Source organism: Alosa pseudoharengus, unplaced genomic scaffold (assembly GCF_046254945.1).
Source record: "Alosa pseudoharengus isolate Yale_2024_CS ecotype anadromous, Long Island Sound unplaced genomic scaffold, YU_APseudo_1.1 YU_APseudo_1.1_scf_16, whole genome shotgun sequence".
Taxonomy (NCBI): domain Eukaryota; kingdom Metazoa; phylum Chordata; class Actinopteri; order Clupeiformes; family Clupeidae; genus Alosa; species Alosa pseudoharengus.
In genome coordinates this window covers 15,230,356-15,253,794 of record NW_027468630.1, presented here as the reverse complement: position 1 = coordinate 15,253,794, position 23,439 = coordinate 15,230,356, and the positions used below count along the sequence as shown (strand labels likewise).

Here is a 23,439-nt window from a genome sequence, read left to right as displayed (position 1 = left end):
CATATGATAAAGATTTTGTAAGCCACCATGGTTGTGTGCTTGCATTCAGTTTTCTACGTGCACATTAATATTGTATGCTGAACAAATCCTGTAATTATTCGGTAGCATCCGTTGTCCGTTCTCTCCACAAATAACTGGAAGATGACGAAATCAGTCACCCGGTAGGCTAGCCTCCTCAAAAAGATAACGTTAGCGTTAGCAAGACTTATTAACAAGCCACGATAGCAGGCTAAACCTGGCCCTCATGATGGTATATGAAACAAGTATTTGTGACTTCAGCTCTTGGGTATGATCTGTCTTTTTATGAGACATCGGTGTCATCGACACACACTGTCACCGGCTGTTGTCTGTCGCCAAGGGCTGTCACCGATGAGGCTGGCGCAGGGCGTTTTTATTCTTCTGCAAAAGCACTCGTTGGTCCACCAGGTTCATGTGTGTTTACGGGGTAATTGCCATGAATTAAAATGCTTTCATCCGGACACAAGTTTGCCACAAGCTGTCAATATTGACCTCTAGCGTGTGGTTAATCGTAGATACTGACAACAATAGGCAGCAGGAATCGATACCAATTAAATTGACTGGGGGCGATTCTGGTGACGCGAGGCTGTCGTAGGCTATCACACACAGAAGAAGCGGTATCGCGAGCCTCCCGGGCCTGTCATTCGCCGAACAATGGCTCGCTGTGTTCATGCAGGCTGTTATTAAAACAAGATCTCTGAAATTGCTGAAAATGTCGACACCATACAAAGGACCATACGATATAGTGATGAACTGACAAATATGTATTTGTTATACAGTGACACGCATTTCCGTGACACAATTGGCACATTGGCACAGTCAAACCCGATCACATTCCCTGTCCGCGACAGCACCGGGATTACCGGAGCACTGGGCCACATTTAATCTGGTATTTTCAGGGATTATGAAATATTGTGTGCTCTGGTTTCTTTTTAATATGACTGCGTGCACGAGGGCTCGAAGGTCAGTGTGACGGGTCATAACAGCAGCTGGCAGTAAAACGGGTTCTTTATTTTGTGTGACTAGCTTCAGGCTGTCCGGCGTCCACACGTATGAACATCATGGCCAGCTCCAGTGTGCTCTGGGGTGTCTGGTTCTTTATTTTGGTGCGATTACGCTTCAGGCTATCCGGTGTCAGCTGCCTCTAATGAAAGCTTTTAATCAGCTAGTTTGTGGCACTCGGTTCTGGCCAGAACACACTCCAGGAAGTGGGCTCAGCGATATCCCAGCCAGACAGACAGACAGATCTCAGGTGTGGTGCGTCCAGATCTCAGGTGTGGTGCGTCCAGATCTCAGGTGTGGTGCGTCCAGGTCTCAGGTGAGGTGCGTCCAGATCTCAGGTGAGGTGCTGGTAGCTCTCCTGTTTTCACTGACCCTGTCTTGCGGTCACGTGCCCCCTGACGGGGGTTATGGTATCAGGTGGCAGTTCTGGCTCAGTTCTGCTCCGGTCAGCAGTTTGCAGCGTTCTAAGGGGGACGAACATCGCCATGCCGACAGGATGGAGCTCCGCTGTAGTTTCCTGCAGGACAGCAGTCACATCCGAGGTGGGGGTGTGGCCTCGGATGGGTGGAGGGTACGCCAGTTGTTGCCCTCATTTATTTATGTGTGTGAGTGTGTCTGTGACTGTGTGTGTGTGTGTGTGTGTGTGTGTGTGTTTTGTGGTTTTAGCCAGGCTCTGATATGAAGCAGAAGCTGAGCTGCTGGGGGAGATTGTTCTGTGCAGGAGGAGGTGGTTCTGTGCAGGAGGAGGTGGTTCTGTGGGAGGTGGTTCTGTGCGGGAGGAGGTGGTTCTGTGGGAGGTGGTTTTGTGCTTGAGGAGGTGGTTCTGTGCTGGCAGTTGTAGCTGTGTGTGTTGATGGCAGTTCCAGAAGAGAAAACAACAGATTTAGTGTCACCAGCCCCTGTTACCCTGAACTACAGCCTCATTAAAATGCCAGGGGCAATTCTTCTTGATTCCTCTCTCTTCTCTAACTTTCCCTCTCTACACCCCCCCCCCCCCCCCCCCTGAGGGTAATAAGTAGAGTCACATGTGCGGTCAGCAGGGAGAACAGGGGCAGGACTGTGCTGGGGGGGCAGTTTCAGCTCGGCCTGGTGCAGCAGAGACGCACAGACACACACACACACACACAGGCGTGTCATTCAGATCACAAGGACTGCAGCAGGTCTCTGGCACTGGGGCTGTCATGACGCTGCTGGTGGTGATGGGATGATAGGGTCTAGTGTGGAGTGTGTGTGTGTGTATGTGTGTGTGGGTCTAGTGTGGAGTGTGTGTGTGTGGGTCTCTGGCACTGGGGCTGTCATGATGCTGCTGCTGGTGATGGGATGATAGGGTCTAGTGTGGAGTGTGTATGTGTGTGTATGTGTGTGTGGGTCTAGTGTGGAGTGTGTATGTGTGTGTGGGTCTTGTGTGGAGTGTGTGTGTGGGTGGGGGGGGGGGTCTAGTGTGGAGTGTGTGTGTGGGTGGGGGGGGGGGGGTCTAGTGTGGAGTGTGTGTGTGTAGGGCTAGTGTGGAGTGTGTGTGTGGGTCCAGTGTGGAGTGTGTGTGTGGGTCCAGTGTGGAGTGTGTGTGTGGGTCCCATGTGGAGTGTGTGTGTGTGTGTCTTGTGTGGAGTGTGTGTGTGTGGGTCTAGTGTGGAGTGTGTGTGTGGGTCCAGTGTGGAGTGTGTGTGTGTGTCTTGTGTGGAGTGTGTGTGTGTGTGTGTGTGTGTATGGGTCTAGTGTGGAGTGTGTCGTGGGTGACCGGGCCTGAATGATGCCGTTACGCTGGGGCTAAAAATTTTCACCGCTCTCACGGCGCGCAAGCTGCATGTACTGAACATACCAGCTGCACACACGCGCACACACACCAGAGAAGGCTCCTTCATTGAGGAAAGTAAAAACATATATAAAGTGAATTGCTAATCTGATAAATTACTGTTAATATTACTATTTGAACACTTTGAATGTACAAAAAACATTCCCCTAGGTCAAAATGCCAACAGCACCCCCTATCGTAATGGAAAATTACTGTATGGAGGAGCTTCCTCCTCAAACCCCTCACTGATGTCCATTATAAACCCCTCAGACCCCAGCGGCTCGTGAATCCCGTCATTTTCAATGGGCAAGGGAGGAAGTTCCTTCGTTTGAGTGGGCGGGTCTAGCCCTTCTAGCCAGAGGCTCTGGAATTTAGCGCCAACGGTGAACCAATAAGCAGCTAGCTGCTCTGCAAGAACGTTATCTGTGGTCATACAGCGAAGAATCTTGTGTTGAACGGAAAGGTTGTTTAAGTTAGTTTACATTGCTAATTACTCGTTAAATAAAGAGTACAATGGAATCAGAGGACATTGTCCATGTTATATTGAACAAACCCTTTTATACATTCAACTACAGTGCGAAGGTTAGGATCAAAGCAGCAGAAAGACCAGTTCCAAAAATTCATATTCCAGAAAAAGATGGTTAGGCTAGTTTACTGAATGCTACATGGTATGACAAATACTCATGGCTAACTGGTAGCACAGAAGACAGTCAGCTATAGCCTATGGGTCTAGTGTGGAGTGTGTGTGTGTGTGTGTGTGTGTGGGGGGGGGGGGATCTCATGGCTAACTGGTGTGTGTGTGTGTGTGTGGGTCTTGTGTGGAGTGTGTGTGTGGGGGGGGGGGATTGGGGTAACTCATAGCTAACTGGTAGCACTGTGTGGTGTGTGTGTGTGTGGGGGGGTAACTCATGGCTAACTGGTAGCACAGAAAACAATCGGCTATCGGCCACTGCTGGCATGTCACAAAAGTGGACAGTTCAGGGATTTGCTGATACAAAAATGTTATGCGTTAGTTATGCGTTGTTATAATCATCCAAGTTATGCCTTAACTTAACAATTGTTAAATAATGTACTTGTTGTTAATATGTTCTTGTTTTCACCGTTCTAACTGTATCTTTGGATGGTAACATTGTTAATGAATGATTCAGACCATGATGCATTCTTTTAATGATGTCTTCAATGACATTTGCCTTTCAAGTAGGCTAAATTCCCACTTGGATAGCTTTAATGGTAAAAAGTTACATGGTCCAAATTATTTTTAGTATTATAGACTTTTCTGCATATGTATTACATTGAACAAAACCTCCAGACTTTCCATAATTTTGCACATCTGGAAAACAGTATTTTATAATTAGGCCTTCATATATTTCCTGACTTCCCAGACCTAAATTTACATTTATTTACATTTAGATTTATTAATTTAGCAGACAGACTATTATCCAAAGTGACTTACATATGTCAATTATATTACAAAGTCCATTGTCCCTGGAGCAACTTGGGCTTAAGTGCCTTGCTCAAGTGCACAACGGTGGAACCAAGAATTGAACCCACAACTTTTCTGGCTACTGCATGCTAGCCTAGCTCCTTAGGTCAGACCACCCCTGAGAATGTCAGAACAGCATTTATTGCACAACATTGCCAGTTAAAATGCTACATAGTACATACTGCTGCTTTAAATGTGTCTGGGTAGGCGGCCTACATACTCTATTGTTACACATATGCCACCAACACCATCACAATCTCACATTTGCTACCAACACAATCAAGCTCTGTTGTTCCAGTGTTTCCCATACATTGACTTATTTGTGGCGGCCCACAAACATATATCAACATTGACCACCACACAATGATTTTCCAGGTTGTACTAAATTGTGCTTAAAACTGGTTAGCATCATAACCACGCTGCGCTAAGCTTAATTTGTTAAAAATTGTTGCATTCAAGTTAATTCTGCTAACCTACCATCACAAATAGAATTTAATTCTGTGAGAAACACCGTGTTCTATTACTATCGTTCTCCTGTTCTCTGTTGTCATGCCCAGGTGTGTGTGTGTGTGTGTGCGTGCGGGGGCTGTTGTCATGCCCAGGTGTGTGTGTGTGTGTGTGTGTGTTCCATTGTTGCTGCAGGCTGGGAGCAGATGAGAGGTGTGTTATTATGTGTGGCGTCTGCAATCTGCATCTGCTCTGTTTGAATTTAAAACTTCAAACTAAATGAGATTTTCCAGCCGTTAGCCTCAGTGCTGTGTGCGTGTGTGTGCATGTGTGTGCGTGTGTGTGTGTGTGTGTGTGTGTTTTGAGAGCGGGAATCTAATAAAGGAAACCGCCTGTGATGCTCAGCCGACTGCCTAACGTCCCTCCTGTGTGTGTGTGTGTATGTGCCTTGTGTCCCTCCTGGCTTTGCTCTTCTTGACCCAGTCTCCTCAAGGGCTTTGCGACCGACACACACCACCTCACGTGTGTGTGAACTTACACAAGTGTGACAGGATTCTGGTGCCATTAAGTTCTACAAACGGTCTTTTTCCATGCGTGAGGTAAGAACTGATAGACTGTCCGTCAGTGGTCAGTGAACATGGTGAAGTATTGTATGGCCTTTTAGATCACTCTGGGATTTTTGAATTCTTTAGGGTTTTTGCTGTCATTAGTGTGTGTGTGTGTGTGTGTGTGTGTGTGTGTGTGTGTGTGTGTGTGTGTGTGTGTGTGTGTGTGTGTGTGTGTTTAGTCTTTCTGTGATGTAGCACCTAGTGCAGTGACCCTCCTGGTGCTGTCTTGCATGTGCTGACGTCTCCATGTGGAACAGTTCCTGAGCTCTGTGTGTGTGTGTGTGTGTGTGTTTGTGTTTGTGTGAGCAGAAGGAAAGAATAGAAACAGATGCACCTTGCGTGTATTGGTGACGAGACGACCTTCACAGGAATAAAAGTTTTGGCGATACCTGCAGTGCCCACTGCAGACCTCTCGTGGTGTGTGTGCGCGCGCGTGCCAGTGCCAACGTGCGTGCGTGTCCACTGCAGAGCTCTGGTGGTGCGTGTGTGTGTGTGTGTGTGTGTGTGTGTGTGTGTGTGTGCGCGTGTTCGTGCGTGCGTGCGTGTCCACTGCAGAGCTCTGGTGGTGCGCGTGTGTGTGTGTGTGTGTGTGCGCGCGTTCGTGCGTTCGTGTGAGTCCACTGCATAGCTCTGGTGGTGCGTGTGTGTGTGTGTGCGCGTGTTCGTGTGAGTCCACTGCATAGCTCTCGTGGTTCCAAGTGGTCGTGTGGAAGATGTGAATTCCGTCGACGCAAAATATGAGCGTCGATTCGTCAAGCATAACGTGTGCTGCTAAATATTTTTAATCTTACACCTTCAGTGTTTTCCATACGTTGACTAATCTGTGGCTGGGCACCACGAAATCAAAACCGGCCACCACACTTTGATGTTCTATGTTGTAGGCCTACTGTTTAAATTAAAGATAAGATAAAATAATTTCATTGAGCTGCACTTTTTACTCACACAGCCTTTCGTCGCCCCGCCCGCTCTCTCTCGTAACGAGCCCGCTGCTCCTCCTCTGCATGTGCATTTAACAAAATATTCACGATTGTTGAAGGATTGTTGTTGCCACATAGAAGCACTGCATAGAACACAGTGGGCTAAATTGCTATTAAATCCGCTTAGCATCGTGACCATGCTGCGCAAATTTGATCAAAACTTCTGCATTAAAGTTAAAGTAAACTCTGCTAAGGTCTTATCACAACATAGTACATTGAGGAGACTACTAAGTTAAGTTACAGTATGCAATCAAGCAGTATCTCAAAGCTAACGTTAGAATACTGTTTGGATGTCAAGTTTAGCATGCTTACTTGCAGCTGCTTGTATTCGTTATTCATGCAGGGCTTATTTTATTGACTCTGAATGTTTGCAAAATCCCGATGTAAATGGAAAAGTGTTTTCCAAGACTCAAAAGTGCTTGTCCAAAGGAGAAGTACTAACCGTTATTTGAACTAACTACTTATGAATTGCATCCAAACATCAGCATTCCCACACGAACGTCTTAAAATGACAGGCACTCAATTAGACACTGCTGAACTTTATTGAATGCTACCTCTGACTAAGAATGCATTACTTTGCACTTGTATAGTCTTTTATTTTGTAATCTTAAAAGCAATAAACGTATATTGCAATGTTAAAGAATTCATGTTTTTTCATTCAGATATGTAAATAAACATGTATAAGTTGCTATTAGTGAATTAATTTGGAGATAATCGAATCGAATCGAAATCGAATCGGACTGAAAAAATGAATCGTTAGATTAATCGATGCATCGAAAAAATAATCGCTAGATTAATCGTTTAAAAACTAATCGTTTATCCCAGCCCTAGTGTGTGTGTGAGTGAGTGAGTGAGTGTGTGTGAGTGTGTGTGTGTTAGGGCTTTCAGACATACATGTAAGACCGGAGGTTCTCCTGATGTTAAACGGTGGGGCCGTATATCTGAACAACATAAACTGTCATATGGAAGTCCGAACTTAGCCAGTTGTTCTACTACTCCCCCCCCCCCTAGTATTTCCTCCGGACATTATGTAAATGTGCTGTGTCTGAACGAAGCGTAGAAGATGCGGTTAAAATTCACACTTAGTGAGAGGGCGTGTCGGTGACGTTTTTTTCGTGCGTCCATGTGGTTAAATCTGACTTAACCCATTCGCGCTGGATGCTGCATTACGCAACATTGACCCTCCCGCTGGATGCTGTGTAGCGCAACATTGACCCTCCCGCTGGATGCTGCGTAGCGCAGCATGCTTTTTATTTCATGTTTGTAGGTGCTACAGAGGCTTAGATATTAAATTTTGGTAGACGTTGACAATTTTTAGTATGTTTTCAGAAAACCCTCAGGAAATAAGGTTATTTAGTCTAGAATGCCATAGGATTCTATAGGCGTTTTTAGCAGGCATTTTAGGAGTAAATGGGTTAATGCCAGTGTCATGATGGAGTGGCATAGTGCTGTCCAGAAAATCTCCGACCTGGAAAGATGCAGACATCACGGAGCTACTGTCCATAAGGGCAGACAGCATTGTCATAGAACACATGAAGGGAACGGCAAGAGACACGTTGATGTAGCCTACAACTGCATCGCAAGGTCAAAGGAATTCAAAAGACCAAATCATTATAAGCAGAAGGCGCTGAAAAGGCAGTAGGCCTAGCCTACAGCGACGTCGTTGACGACAATAACAGGAGTATTTAATAAATTGTTAGCCAACACGGTCGGTTTTCTGTTCATTGATAGCCTTCTCATGACCTCACTGCTGAGCCAGATATTTGTTGAGCATAAATATGCCTAGAGAAAATGAAAACAAAGAAAACCCAATTTTGTTCCAAGCTCCTTACATAAATGCAATAGACACATGGGGAGAGGATGCTTTTGGAAAAATAAACCATGAAAAAACGTTTTGTTTGTTGCTTAAAAACGTTGTATAGATGGCCTTGAAGTCTTGATTTAGCCTACTGAATTGGCTGGTAGCCTGCCATAAAGTTCGTGCATGCTCTCTCCAACGCAAACCAGATTTGGGGTTCCATAGACAAGTAATTCTGCTACATAGGCTAACGTTGAAAACAGATAAATGTGTTTATTTGAAGCACACATACAAACTGTAGGTCAGTTTCAAGTATGCGCACTTACGTGACTACTTCAAGTATTAGCCTACGCACAATAGATTTTTCTTCTTTAGCCTACAGTACATAATGCATACACTTTGTAAACAAACAGCAGCTGTGACAGCGACCGCATATATTCTGCGTCATATCTCGCCTCTTGTAAACTCTACAAGCCCCCACCCATCACTCGACAACCACACAGAGATTCTGTAATGTGCGTGTATGTCGTTCATACAAATGTCCGTATAAGGTCAGTATAAGGTCCGCAGGTTAGCATCATATCTGAATCATCCGAAGGGTAGGACCTCCGTTTGACATACCTCCACATATACTCCGGAGGTTATATCTGTAAGCCCTATGTGTGTGTGTGAGTCAGCAAGAGTAATCCCCCAGCACGGGGAGCATTGCGAGAGTTGCCTGATGGAACGTTGAGCTGATTAATTAGGTGATTAAGAGGTCCAGAAGGCCCCATGCGCTCGCCCTGGCCTGTGTGTGTGTGTGTGTGTGTGTGTGTGTGTGTGTGTGTGTGTGTGTGTGTGTGTTACGGTTCCCCACAGGAAAACTGCAACATAAATTGGAGAACAACAACTGGGTTAAAAAAGCAGGCTTGAAAACCGGCAAAAATGCTCAAAAGCGTTGAAAAACTGGAGACAACGAGGTGGTAGCAACCAGCAGGAAAAACCCAGAAAATGCTCTGCAGACCACGTCCAGAATGTGCCTTTTGAAGAGGTTGGCCAGGTGCACCGCATCCTGGCTAATTGGATCACCTGGTTAGGGAGCAAACATAGAAAACGGCAGGTAACAGCACCCCTACCGCTCACAGCCAGTAGGGTGTGCCCAAAATCATAACAGTAAATCATAAGGAACTTCGGGGCCGTAACAGTGTGTGTGTGTGTGTGTGTGTGTGTGTGTGTGTGTGTGTGTGTGCGCGCACTGGCCCTGCCCAGGACTCCGGCCTCACAAAGACCTCCTTCTCCTGGGGATTGAGGCCAGTGTCTCAGCCCCACACACACACACACACACACACACTGCACTAGAGGACACCACGTGTTTCCCTGTGAGCGTCACCAGGGCCCGTAGCACAGATCAGGAGCGCAGGACAAAGTGAGGGGGACCAAAGTGAGGGGGACCAAATTGTGAGCAAAAACACAGATAGTGAAATCCAGCTTCCAGATATCGGACCACCACTTCTGGCCCACTGTCGACCATCATAATATGTTAAACTTGGCAGAATATTAAGATAATAGCATTGATTGTTTTCAAAATACATTTTGATCAAAATGGTCAAAACTGGGGGATGGGCAGAATGCCACTTTTACGCTTTTAAGCTTATGCAATTCTACTGCTTGGGTCAGTGGTTGAATACTCTAAAAGCTACATGGGATGTTGATATTTTATGAAGCCATGAATGAACAAGAGTTTACAGGTCATCATATGCCTGTGACCTGGTTGCCATGGGGATTTGCCTGTCTGCTTGGCTGGTTTCCCACACCTCATATCACCATGGGGATTTGTGCCCAGAGTGGCGTGCCCAGAGTGCCCATCGTGGCGTGCCCAGAGTGCCCATAGTGGCGTGCCCAGAGTGCCCATAGTGGCGTGCCCAGAGTGCCCATAGTGGCGTGCCCATAGTGACCATAGTGGCGTGCCCATAGTGGCGTGCCCAGAGTGCCCATAGTGCCCAGAGTGGCCTCTGCTGTCCTCGTGATTCTTATTCCAGCGTCTTGTGTGGTGCTCAGAGCTGTGAGAGCAGAGCAGAGGGGTATTTCACAAAGGCAGAATTAAAACATCCAAGATAAGTGATAAAGCGAGGTTTGACATAGCGTTGTCTGATCATCCTAGCTCAACTTGTTTCACTAATGCCAATCCAGGATGAGTAGGAGCGACTATGTCAAGCCAGGTGTAAGAAATTCAGGATGTGTGCGCGTTCTCGTTTCTGCTCCAAAGTGCCCACAGTTGGAATAAAAAAGACGCAGAAAATAGCGTCATTCACACAAAGTGAACAACCACTTTTGATATAGACTAACAATAAAGTAAAGTTGTCCTTTTTGGAATGGGGAATCATGGCTATTTCTGTAAAACAGCAGGAGTAGCCGTGGTAGACCAACTGAATGCAAATTTACGTATGCACCCACGTGTGAGTGCTTCCTTCTCTCGGCACACAACGTCATTAAGAAAGCGCTTGCCACTGCAAAGATGCACATAGAATGATATACTTTAATATTATAGTTGAAAATACCTAAACTTGCCCCTCCACTTCCAATCAACTACAGTAGGCTATTCATCAAATGTCTATCAATAAAATAAGCAAACAATGAGTACCTAGGCCTATGTTAATAATTATAAGGCAATTATAATAATAACCATATGGTAGTAGGCAGGTATTTTGCGAGCAAATACATTTAGCAAATAGTTTATAAATGGAATAAAGCTCTTTAAAAATTAGCACGGAGGTCTGATGTGAATGACAGCTAGCTGAACCAATAAGACAACATAATTACTATTAGAATTAACTTAGCTTGGCTGTTAGCCTGGTCGGGACCAGGCTAGGTGCAAAGAATAAATACCCATGGTAACTTATGTGCCATCTCTTTTGTGAAACCAAGTCAAGGCTAAATTCATCCAGGATAACCTAAAAATCCCAGCTTAATCCCTTATCTAGGTTTTGTGAATACCCCTCTGGTCATCCTGAACCTGTTGTGGACGAGCCACCTCTTACCTGAGCCCACCTGTGGGGGAGGAGCCACCTCCCCTACTGAAAAAAACAGCTAGAAACCAGCTTATGCTGGTAGCTGGTTTTAGCTGGTCTTTGCTGGTGTAGCTGGTTGGGCCACCAGCTGGATATGCTGGCGTGACCATCTGAGGAAGCTGGTCATGCTGGTGTGACCAGCTTCTCTTGTGGGATACTGGTGCAAGATGGTCATGCTGGTGACCAGCCTGTCAAGCTGGTCATGTTGGTTTGCTAGAATGACCAACATAAGCTGGCATGGCCAGTTAAACCAGCACTATAGACAGCAACACCAGCTAAAATGACCAGTTTGAGGTACGACGAGCAAAACCAGCTGAATTACCATCATAAGCTGGGAAAACCAGCTGAAGGTATGTTTTCGCAAGAGTTTTGCTGGTCTAGCTGGTCAACCATCACAGGGTGGTCAAACAAGCTGGTTAACAAGCTGGTCAACCAGCAGACCACCTTTAGCTGGTCAGGCTGTTTTTTCAGCAGGGTCTTACCTGAGCCCACTTGTGTGGGGAGGACCGTGTTTAGGGCAGCTGTGCTGAAGGAGCACACGGATGACTGTGGGGAGTAGGGTTGGGGTATCTGCAGTAGGGTTGGGGTTAGAGGGTGACAATTTTTCGGGATTCCCGCGGGTCACTGTATTCCCGCGGGTTTCCCGCAGTACGGGAGTAAATTTCACTGTTGGTAACGTGATTGGGACGGGACAGGAAATAATAAACGGGAGCTGGCGGGAAGCCAGAGATTGTTAACTTAAAAAATTACGCTGCAATGCAGTGTGTGCGCCCAAAGACGTGAGGCATTTCGTTTTAGAAAAGAGAACCAATTACAACCCACAATACGTTTGTTGTTGATTGGTAGCCTATCAGAGCAAGACAAGCAGCTGCCCTGTTCACAATCAATCAGCTTCAGCGATAGGCCCTAAGGCAAAATGGATGCAAAGAAACAGTTACAGGTGAAAGTATCAGCAAAGGACAACTCTATTCAATTGCACGAGCTGTCCGGGAAAGCGATTCTCGTTGAGTTTAATGTGTCATGCAATGTTGGGGCATGGCACCTCGACGATCGCATTCCTCAATATATTTATCGCATAACCCTGGCGGAACACAAAAAATAGTTTTGTTTACTCATAGCAACGTTGCTATGCTTCGCTGGTTTAACGTGATGAGAACGGTGCAAACTTAACTGATGGGATGAGATCTAACTATGAAATGATTTAAGCATAGCCTACAGCAAAGTACTGTAAAATATGTAATTTTAATGTAGCCCAAAATGATCGGCTATTAACCCTCTAACCGCCCATGTCGCAATATTGCGACAAGCGTCATTACTGAATAAAACAGACGATAGACGCGAGTACAGTGTAAAATCTCATTTGTACTCTTGACCACTAGTTGGCAGACACCCAGAGCTTCGATTCAAGCTCAACCTTTTTTTTCAAAGTTTTCAGGAAGCATGTGAAAAACACGCGAGAAACACACGAAGAAGACGTGCATTTCCTCCATAACGCGGAAGCGATGCGGGCCATAGTTTTGCACAAATTGAAGCAGAAATACACCAAATGTTGGAAAAAAAAATTCACGTGTGATGAAGTCTCGGGTCTTTTATTCATCTATTCTGATTCTAAAGGATAAAATCTGCATTTTGGAGGATATGATCGATCGTCTATTGGCAGTGATAGTCACGGAGCGTCTGTGAATAGAGGTGCGTCATTTGCGTCTTTCCGACAGTGTTCACTAAGCATACAATGCATATTTCGACCCTCTGCCCAACATAGCTGTAGGTGCCAGTGGTAATAGTGATGATAGTGTCCGTAATGGACGTGGTATTACACGCGATTACACACGAGAAACACATAAGAAGACGTGCATTTCCTCCATAACACGGAAGCAATGCAGGCCATAGTTTTGCACAAATTGAAGCAGAAATACACCAAATGTTGAAGAAAAAGTTAACATGTGATGAAGTCTTGGGTCTGTTATTTACCTAGTCTGATTCTGAAGGAGAATATCTGCCTTTTGGAGAATATGAGCGATCATCTAGTCACGCTGCGTCTGTGAATGGAGGTGCGTCATTTGCGTCTTTCCGACAGTGTTCACTAAGCATACCACGCTTATGTCGACCCTCTGCCCAACGTAGCTGAAGGTGCCAGTGGTAAAGGTGATGATAGTGTCCGTAATGGACGTAGTAAAGAAAGCAGGGGTAGTAAAAATAGGGCTCTGAAGAACTACAAAGTCACCCGCGATAGGAACTGATTTGACCAGGCTACTTTATTGTATAGTAGAATAAGGTTTGTGGTGATAGTAATAGTTTACTATTGTTGGTTTACATGTGACTGTATTCCTGTTCATTTGTTATATCGGTGAAATGACAAAAAAAGAAAGTAAAACTGCTCAAATATGTTCAACATCTAGTATTTACTGAAATGTGCATAATTCACGGTGGTTACCATCCAGTGACGTCATAATATGCAAATTAGATGAGTAAATTCACCCCCTTCATAAACTTCTGTTCATACTAAATGATTTTCACATTTACAGTAGGACTTTATCTCTGACCACTTGCAAGCCATGGCCTTTTGAAATTTTGATGTACAAATCCAATTTATTCTTTTTAAACCCTGGCGGCTAAAGGGTTAAAGAAAAGTTAGACAAGGCTGTCTGCCCTACCAAAATGTATGGTCACCGCACGCTACTGTAGCCTAACAGTCGGATAACTTTAGACATCAACATAGGGAGCGGGACGGGATTCGGGAGTCTTTCTCTCGGGATTTTGCGGGACAGAATTTTTTTGGGGGGGCTGTCACGTGATCGGGATATGACGGGAGTATTTGTGCGGGCTCGGGATGGGACGGGAGTGAAAATTGCTTCCCGTGTCACCCTCTAGTTGGGGTATCTGCAGTAGGGTTGGGTATTTGCTGTTGGGATATCTCGAGTAGGGTTGGGGTATCTGCAGTACGGTTGGGTATCTGCTGTTGGGGTATCTACAGTAGGGTGGGGTATCTGCTGTTGGGGTATCTGCAGTAGGGTTGGTTATCTGCAGTAGGGTTGGGTATCTGCTGTAAGGTTGGGTATCTGCTGTAGGGTTGGATATTTGCTGTAGGGTTGGGTATCTGCAGTAGGGTTGGATATTTGCTGTAGAGTTGGGTATCTGCAGTAGGGTTGGATATTTGCTGTAGGGTTGGGTATCTGCAGTAGGGTTGGATTTTTGCTGTAGGGTTGGGTATCTGCAGTAGGGTTGGATATTTGCTGTAGGGTTGGGTATCTGCAGTAGGGTTGGATATTTGCTGTAGGGTTTGGTATCTGCTGTAGGGTTGGGTATCTGCAGTAGGGTTGGGTATCTGATGTTGGGGTATCTGCAGTGGGGGTATCTGATCTAGGGTTGGGTATCTGCAGTAGGGGTATCTGATCTAGGGTTGGGTATCTGCAGTAGGGCTGAAACGATTCATCGAGTTACTCGAATAACTCGATTACAAAAATTACTCGAGGCAAAAACCCTTCCTCGAAGCCTCGTTAAATTCCTATGATTGTTCCACACGGACAGTTGTTCAGGAAGCACACCATTAGCGCGTGAATACATTCTGAATTTAGCTGGCGCGATTGCGAGTCAAGATGTCCAGTTTTTTGGGATCATTACTCAAAAAGGAAAAGAACAAGCATCTGAACCGAAAACATCCACTCCATGCTGTTTCACTAAACGTCAATAAAGTAGGCTATCTATTAATCTATCTAGCCTATCTATCTATCTACGTAGCCTATAGCCTACATTGATGTTGGCTGATTTTAATCACATACTGTATTTGTAGCGATGTCGTGATATAATGTTTAGCTTTAATGTTTTTAAGTAGTAAACTTATTCACGTTCAATTGCAAGACAGTAGGTTATGCCTAAAAAAGAACCCCTTCTTATACACATGCATGCACCCTCATCTTCCCTCACGCACCGCACGCGTGCACACACACACACACACACACACACACACACACACAGGTTGCTAGGTTACCACAGCAAATAGGCTCACCCCAAAAAATATTTTTTAGTAGCCCAATGGTAAAATTATTTGTTAGTAGCCTAATGGTAGGCTATTTTTTAGTAATGGTAAAATTATTTGTTAGTAGCCTAATGGCAAATGCTGTAGGTGTAGAAATCTACATAAAACAGATATTTACTTTGATGACAGGTCTAGATTACAGCATGAAACTTGTTGTGCATATTAATACATTAAATTGATTTCCCTCTTCTCCCTCCCAGCACTTCACAACATAGTATGGACAGCTTTGTCATGCACAAGAGATTGCAATTTTACAGAGAGAGTATTTTGAACATTATTTAATTGTTGGCACTGGCACTTATAAACACTAAATGGGTAAATTGCAATAAATTGGCTTAGTTTTGGAGCCAAATGTTGGAGTTAGAATAAATACCTCTGTGCCAATTGCTTGATCATTTACAGCAATGTCATTTTCGTTATGCATTATTTGTTTTGGTTGTTTAAAAATACAAAAAAAATGTTATCCGATTAATCAATTAATCGATCGATAAAGTGCTAGATTAATCGATTACAAAAAGAATCGATAGCTGCAGCCCTAATCTGCAGTAGGGTCTCTCTCTCTTTCTCCCTCCCTCTCTCTCTCCCCCTCCATCTCCCTCGTGTGTTGGAACCCGCTCAGTTTTCCCGGAGAACTAGATCATAGTCATGGTTTTTATTTCATGGCACCAGCACCTGCATGCACATACACTCACATATAACACACTCACTCACACACACACTCCACATACACACAGACACACTCACACACACACTCCACATACACACAGACACACTCACACACACACTCCACATACACACAGACACACACGCACTCTCTCACTCCCGTCTCACATCAGACAGTTGTGGTTGGGATCAGGCCCTCATAAGGGCTGAACGCCAGTGCCTTGGGCGTGTGACCTTTGAACTCTGTCCCCTCATGAAGAGCGTCTGCTGAGCTGCGAGCCTGGTGACATAATCCCCTCGGGAAAGGCTGGCGCTGCTGCTCTGCGTCTACTGAGCGCGCTCAGTCAGTGGCGGCAGGTGGAGGCCCGGGCTGCTTCCAGTGGTGTTGACGTCAGAGGCCATGATGAAAGGGCGGTGAAATCCTCCTCTGCTTTGGCCGCGGGTGCAACACAACAAGCCTGATGAGAGCAGCTCACTGAGTGCACTCAGTAGACGCAGAACGCCACCCCCCGTAACACCCCCCTGCCCCAGTCTACCACTGAGATGGGTGGTGTATCGATCCATCACGTCTTCAGATTTGGACACACAACACACCAACAGTGGTAACTACTAGATGTGATGAGGTGTTGCAAGGTAGTGTGTGTGTGTGTGTGTGTGTGTGTGTGTGTGTGTCGTACAGAGTCTGTTGAATCTGTTGGATTTAAACTGTGCCCTGCCTAGGGGACTGCAGATGTAAGTGAGCCTAAGGCTAACTCAATGCATCAATGTTAAAATGCGACATGGTCCCTAACAAATCAAATGAATAAATGTAGAAATAATCTGTGCTAGCATTGATTGGTCATTGTATACCTGGCATTGATTGGTCACAGTATACCTGGTGTGTTGTACTGTCCAAACAGACTGCAGTTATTTCAGGAGAGTCTACGCATCTGACAGGATTAAGGCAGCTCAGGCGACTGACATTCCTGAGGAGCGATTAGCCTCCACAGTCAGGGTTGCCTCACGTCAGAGCAGTCTTCAGCCATCATCGTCATATAGCAGCCTTTACAGCCATTATGTAAGGGATAATGTATAGAACGCCGGACATTATTGGGAAAATAAGTCCAGACAGGGCGAACCACGCTGAGACATTCACACACACACACACACACACACACACACACACACACACACACACGTTGAGCACCATTGTGTTCCTATTTGCAGTCTAATCCGCTGCGTCTACTAAACTCAATTAGCCTAAGCTGTGTACTGAGAGTCTACTGGGCCGAGCATGGCTTTGGTGTGTGTGTGTGTGTGTGTGTGTGTGTGTGTGTGTGTGTGTGTGTGTGTGTGTGTGTGTGTGTGTGTGTGTGTGTGTGTGTGTGTGTGTGTGTGTGTGTGTGTGTGTGTGTGTGTGTGTGTGTGTGTGTGTGTGTGTGTGTGTGTGTGTGTGTGTGTGGCTGTGTGTGTGAGTGTGTGTGTAAAAATAGCATTTATGTAATGTAACCTGTATTTCAAAACAGAGAGGAGACAAGAACAACACGCCCTCACAGCAGACATGTTATTGTTTCTCCAAATGTGTGTGTGTGTGTGTGTGTGTGTGTGTGTGTGAGAGAGAGAGAGAGAGAGTGAGAGAGAGAGACAGGGGGAGATTGCTTCTCCTAACCCAGCTACACAGACTATAGCACCAGAACAACCTGAGTGTTTGTGTGAGAGAGAGAAAGGGAGAGAGTGAGAGGGAGGAGAAATATCTCATTCACTTCTGTTACACCTTTGTTTGTTTAAAAAACTCCAACCACTCTGAGTCACTGAGAAAACACACTGCACTGAATGAAGCTCAGCACACACACACACATTCTCACACACACACACACATACACTGAAACACACAAAACTACACACACAGAGACACACACATGCTGAGACACACACACACACACAACGTACGAGCTGAAGATCACGGGTCTCAGGGTCACCAAGTTTCTATTGTGGACTAACATCCTCAGGATGCGCTCTGAAATAGCCAGCAAGTCCCCCCCCCCTCCCCCCACACATACACCCACACATACACCCACACATACACCCACACACACACCCACACACACACCCACACAACTCTCATTTGGCACATACGCATACACACACACACACCCCCACACACACAAAACTCTCATTTAGCACATACACATACAAACACACACACACACACACACACAGACACACACACACACTCTCTTATTTGACCTTTCCTCTGAGATCTGTGTTTCTACACTCATGAATCGGCATTAGATGTTTATGGTGTTTATATGATGTTTATGATGGGTCCATATGGGTGGGCATGAGATGTTTATGATGGGTCCATATGGGTGGGCATGAGATGTATATGATGTTTATGATGGGTCCATATGGATGAGCATGAGATGTTTATGATGTTTATGATGGGTCCATATGGATGAGCATGAGGTGTTTATGATGTTTATGATGGGTCCATATGGATGAGCATGAGATGTATATGATGTTTATGATGGGTCCATATGGATGGGCATGAGGTGTTTATGATGGGTCCATATGGATGAGCATGAGGTGTTTATGATGTTTATGATGGGTCCATATGGATGAGCATGAGGTGTTTATGATGTTTATGATGGGTCCATATGGATGAGCATGAGATGTATATGATGTTTATGATGGGTCCATATGGATGGGCATGAGGTGTTTATGATGGGTCCATATGGATGAGCATGAGGTGTTTATGATGTTTATGATGGGTCCATATGGATGAGCATGAGGTGTTTATGATGTTTATGATGGGTCCATATGGATGAGCATGAGATGTTTATGATGGGTCCATATGGATGGGCATGAGGTGTTTATGATGGGTCCATATGGATGGGCATGAGGTGTTTATGATGGGTCCATATGGATGGGCATGAGGTGTTTATGATGGGTCCATATGGATGAGCATGAGGTGTTTATGACCACAGAGGTCATCTGGATGCTGCTGACGGCTGCGGTTCCGTTCATTCTAAAATAGAGGACGGTTCCCTTTGACCAGGAGTCTGAACAAAGCAGCTCTTTTGTGGCCAACGTTACCAGAGGTTGCTGTTGTGTTGTAGACAAAAGGTACACACACACACACACACACACACACACACACACACACACACACACACATACACATACACATACACAAACTACACACATACACACACACACAAACTACACATACATATACACAAACTACACGCGCACGCACACACACAAACTACACACACATATACACAAACTACGCACACACACACACACACACATATACACACACACACACACACGCACACACAAACTATACACGAGCAATCAGACCACACATGTATGCATTACAGAGAATCTGTACACTGGCACAACTGCAATCACACCATCATACACACACACACACACACACCTGCAGTCACAGACTCAACACACACACACACACACACACACACTAGCAGTCAAACAGTCACAGACATGACTCACACAGAGCTGCAGCGCTCTCCTAAGCAGTGGGTTAGACGGCTCTGGTTCTGGTGTGGAATGCAGGCGGTTCTGGTGTGGAATGCAGGCGGTTCTGGTGTGGAATGCAGACGTTTCTGGTGCTTGTGTGGAACACTGTTCTGTAGGATGTTTGACCCGACCCACCTGACCCATCCGACCCACATGACCCACCTGACCCACCTGAACCCACAATACTTTGTGCTCTCGTCTTTCCGGAACCTTTTCCGGCCCACAGGCCCTACAGGTTATTATGTGTTGACCCACACGTCACGTCGCCCCCTACAGGTTATGTGTTGACCCACACGTCACGTCGCCCCCTACAGGTTATTATGTGTTGACCCACACGTCACGTCGCCTCCTACAGGTTATTATGTGTTGACCCACACGTCGCCCCCTATGTGTTGACCCACACGTCACACACACACACACACACACACACACACACACACACACACACACACACACACACACACACAGACGGGCATCACACACACACACACACGGGCATCACACACACACACACACACACACACACACACACACACATGGGCATCACACACACACACACACACACACATGGGCATCACACACACACACACACACACACACACACACACATATGGGCATCACACACACACACATACACACACACACGGGCATCACACATTGGTGCGTAGGCAGGAAGCAAGCAGACTGTCAACTGCTGTTCCCTAGCAACAAACCTCTACCTCAGAGTATCAGAGGTAATAGGCTCTGATAGGAGAAAGAAACACACACACACACACACACACACACACACACACACACACACACACAGGCATGCTGTGGAAGGGGCCTAACCATCAAGCAGGCAAGCACATCATAGCCCTAACCCTCATAACCACAGCAAAAGGAATATCATAACTAGTGTGTGTGCGTGTGTCTGTGCGTGCGTGCTTGTATGAACTGGAATTAGCATCTGGACGTGGGTATGCATGTGTCTTTGGTTTAATGACTGAAGACCTTGTGGATGCTTAAAAGCCAATGGGACCTTGTGCACTCTGCAGGGTGCTTGAGAACCAGTAGAACCTTGTGTACTCTGCAGGATGCTTAAGAACCAGTAGAACCGTGTGCACTCTGCAGGCTGCTTGAGAACCAGTAGGACTGGTGGAGGGCCCCGGGCCAAAACGAAATGTTCAAGTCGTAGACCATTAAATTGAAATGTAGTGCATATTTGTGCAAAAGTTACATTCTATAAAAGGTAGACTATTTTTTAAGAAATAAAAACATTTCTCTTTACTCTGCTCGTCTTTGCACTGTGTTAACAGTACTTTTATTAATATCATGAAATTATTGAACATCCATATGGCTGTTTTAAGGAGCAGTTTTGGTGTATCTGAAGCAATCAAAATCTTTGAAGAGAAGCATATGGAGCAATTCTATGTCTTGAAAGAAAGTAATTTGCATCAATATGAATTAATAATTATTATATGGCTCTTCACAATGCAAGTAGAATGCTCCATTGATTTTAATGGGATTTCCTAAAGTTCTACTGGTCATTATTTTCGTCTAAGCTGATATGTCATGATGCAGACACAGATGTTAACAGCTGTGCCTGACCTAATGAGAAGGGGGTGGGTGGGGGGTTCTTTCTCTTTCTCTGACATTTCTCACTTCCTGATTAGCGGCGTCAGTGATGATGGCAGCCCAGCTGCTCATTAAGGAATCATGTGCAGATAACACCTTCAGATTATCAGATCACTGGTGTGAAGTGTGAAGAGGAGAGGAGGAGAAAAGAAAGGAGAGAGATGAGAGGAGGAGGACAAGAAAGGAGAGGATAGAGAGAGAGAGTGGAGGAGCAGCAGTGTTTCCCACAGAATTTGATTGAATTTGTGGCGGGGGGTTAGGATTGTCTTGGTAGTGTATGGGTCTAATTGAGTGCCTGTCACTTGAAGATGTTCGTGAGGGAACCCTTGCAATTGTAACACAGTTAAAAGGCTGCTGATGTGTGGATGCAATTCATAACATTTTCTATGTAGTTAGTTAAAATAAAGGTTCGTACTTCTTCTTGGGACAAGCACTTTTGAGTCTTGGAAAACACTTTTCCATTTACATCGGGATTTTGCAAACATTCAGTGACAGAGTCAATAAAATGAGCCCTGCATGAGTAACGAAATTGACAAGCAGCTGTAAGTAAGCATACTAAACTCGACATCCAAACAGTATTCTAACATTAGCTTTGAGATACTGCTTGATTGCATAACTTAACTTAGTTTAGTCTCCTTAATGTACTATGTTGTGATAAGACCTTAGCAGAACTTTAAGCAGCAGTTTTGAACAAATTTGCGCAGCATTGTCACGCTAAGCGGATTTAATAGCAATTTAGCATGTCATCTTCTATGCAATGCTTGGAGAGGAGGAGGGAGAGAGAGAGAGGGGAGGAGGAGGATAGGAATGGAGAGGAAAGGAGGAGGAAGAGAAGAGGAGAGGAGAAGAAGAGACTAGACGAGAATTAAAGAGGAGAGGAGAGTGTTGGCGTAGCGAGCTGAGAAGGGGAGGAGAAGAAGAGGCTAGAGGAGAATTAAAGAGGAGAGAAGAAGAGGAGGGAGAGGAGAGTGTCGGCGTAGCAGCTGAATTATTCAGAGTAGTGTACGGCATGAATAATGGAGGTAGCTGAGGAAGAACACCGTTCCAGCCATCATCTCATCGCAACATCTCCTGGGCTCTGGCGGTGTGTGTGTGTGTGTGTGTGTGTGTGTGTGTGTGTGTGTGTGTGTGTGTGTGTGTGTGTGTGTGTGTGTGTGTGTGTGTGTGTGTGTGTGTGTGTGTGTGTGTGTGTGTGTGTGTGTGTGTGTGTGTGTGTGTGTGTGTGTGTGTGTGTGTGTGTGTGTGTGTGGCGGTGAGAAGAAGAACACCGTTCCAGCCATCATCTCATTGCAACATCTCCTGGGCTCTGGCTGTGTGTGTCTGTGTGTGTATTTTGGGTGGTGTGTGTGTGTGCACTATGGCAACAAACATAGTAACGTACGTAGTAAAGTGTGTGCGTGCGAGTGCGTCGTTACATCGTTGGGACATTGTTAATTTCGAGCTCACATACACACACACATACACATACACACACGGCAATCATGGTATGGAAATTGCTGTGTGTGTGTGTGTGTGTGTGTGTGCGCGTGTGTGCGTGTGTATGTCCGGGACAGTAGAAAAAATGGCAAAGCAAGTTTCAAAATAGGTTCTTCTTTCCTAAACTCTTCACATGGGAATCTAAACATATCTTTCTCGTCTGAATAAAATTATAAAAAAAACACACACACACATGCGCCATGCGACGGCGACCCGGGTTCGATTCCCACCTCGTGCTCCTTTCCGGATCCCGCCCCGACTCTCTCTCCCACTCGCTTCCGGTCATTCTCCACTGTCCTATCAAATTAAAGGCATGGGAAGCCCCAAAAAATATATATATATATATAAAAAAATAATAATAATAATATTAACAGCGGAAATACAACAGGTTTGACCTGGCGTAACAAAAGCAGCGTTAGCCAGCTGACCTCTAAAGAAGCGGTTTTGTACACGCAGCCTTACAACACTATTTACTGCTCTTCGAATCACTGTACAATGTAATTTTTGGTACAATACAGTATAAGATACCCTAATGGGGTGGGTGCTTGCTTTTCTTTAGGAATCTGTCATCTTGGTTTGTATAGAAGTGAATATAAAGTGATACATAGGTCGGCACAAAAGGGCGAAAATAGGGCACTGGCGGTCATGGGTCACTTTCCGATATTCTTAGGTTAACTTTACATAACTAGCAGGCAGACCGGGGAATGACATTTGTTTTCATGACATTGTGAACATTTTTGACTGATGCTGTAAGGTTACACTTGTGTTCTAAAAAACGATATGATAGTCTTCTCTTACTAAAATACTGCCGTGTTTTCTGTCAGTGACAGACGAAAAGTCACCAATACCATGCTAGGCATGACTGCAACTGTGATTTGACAAAAAGATGGTAGGAAGGTAGCCTAACTATGAAAACAGTTTGCAAAGTTAGCATTTGACATTTCGCTGCG

The 23,439-nt window shown here is 45.3% G+C and overlaps 1 protein-coding gene across 3 annotated transcripts in view; it reads left to right on the top strand.

The window, feature by feature from the left end:
- Window positions 1-23,439, top strand: part of rapgef2b (Rap guanine nucleotide exchange factor 2b) — a 113,567-nt gene that overhangs the window by 1,005 nt on the left and 89,123 nt on the right. The gene's annotated exons all lie outside the window — the stretch shown is intronic.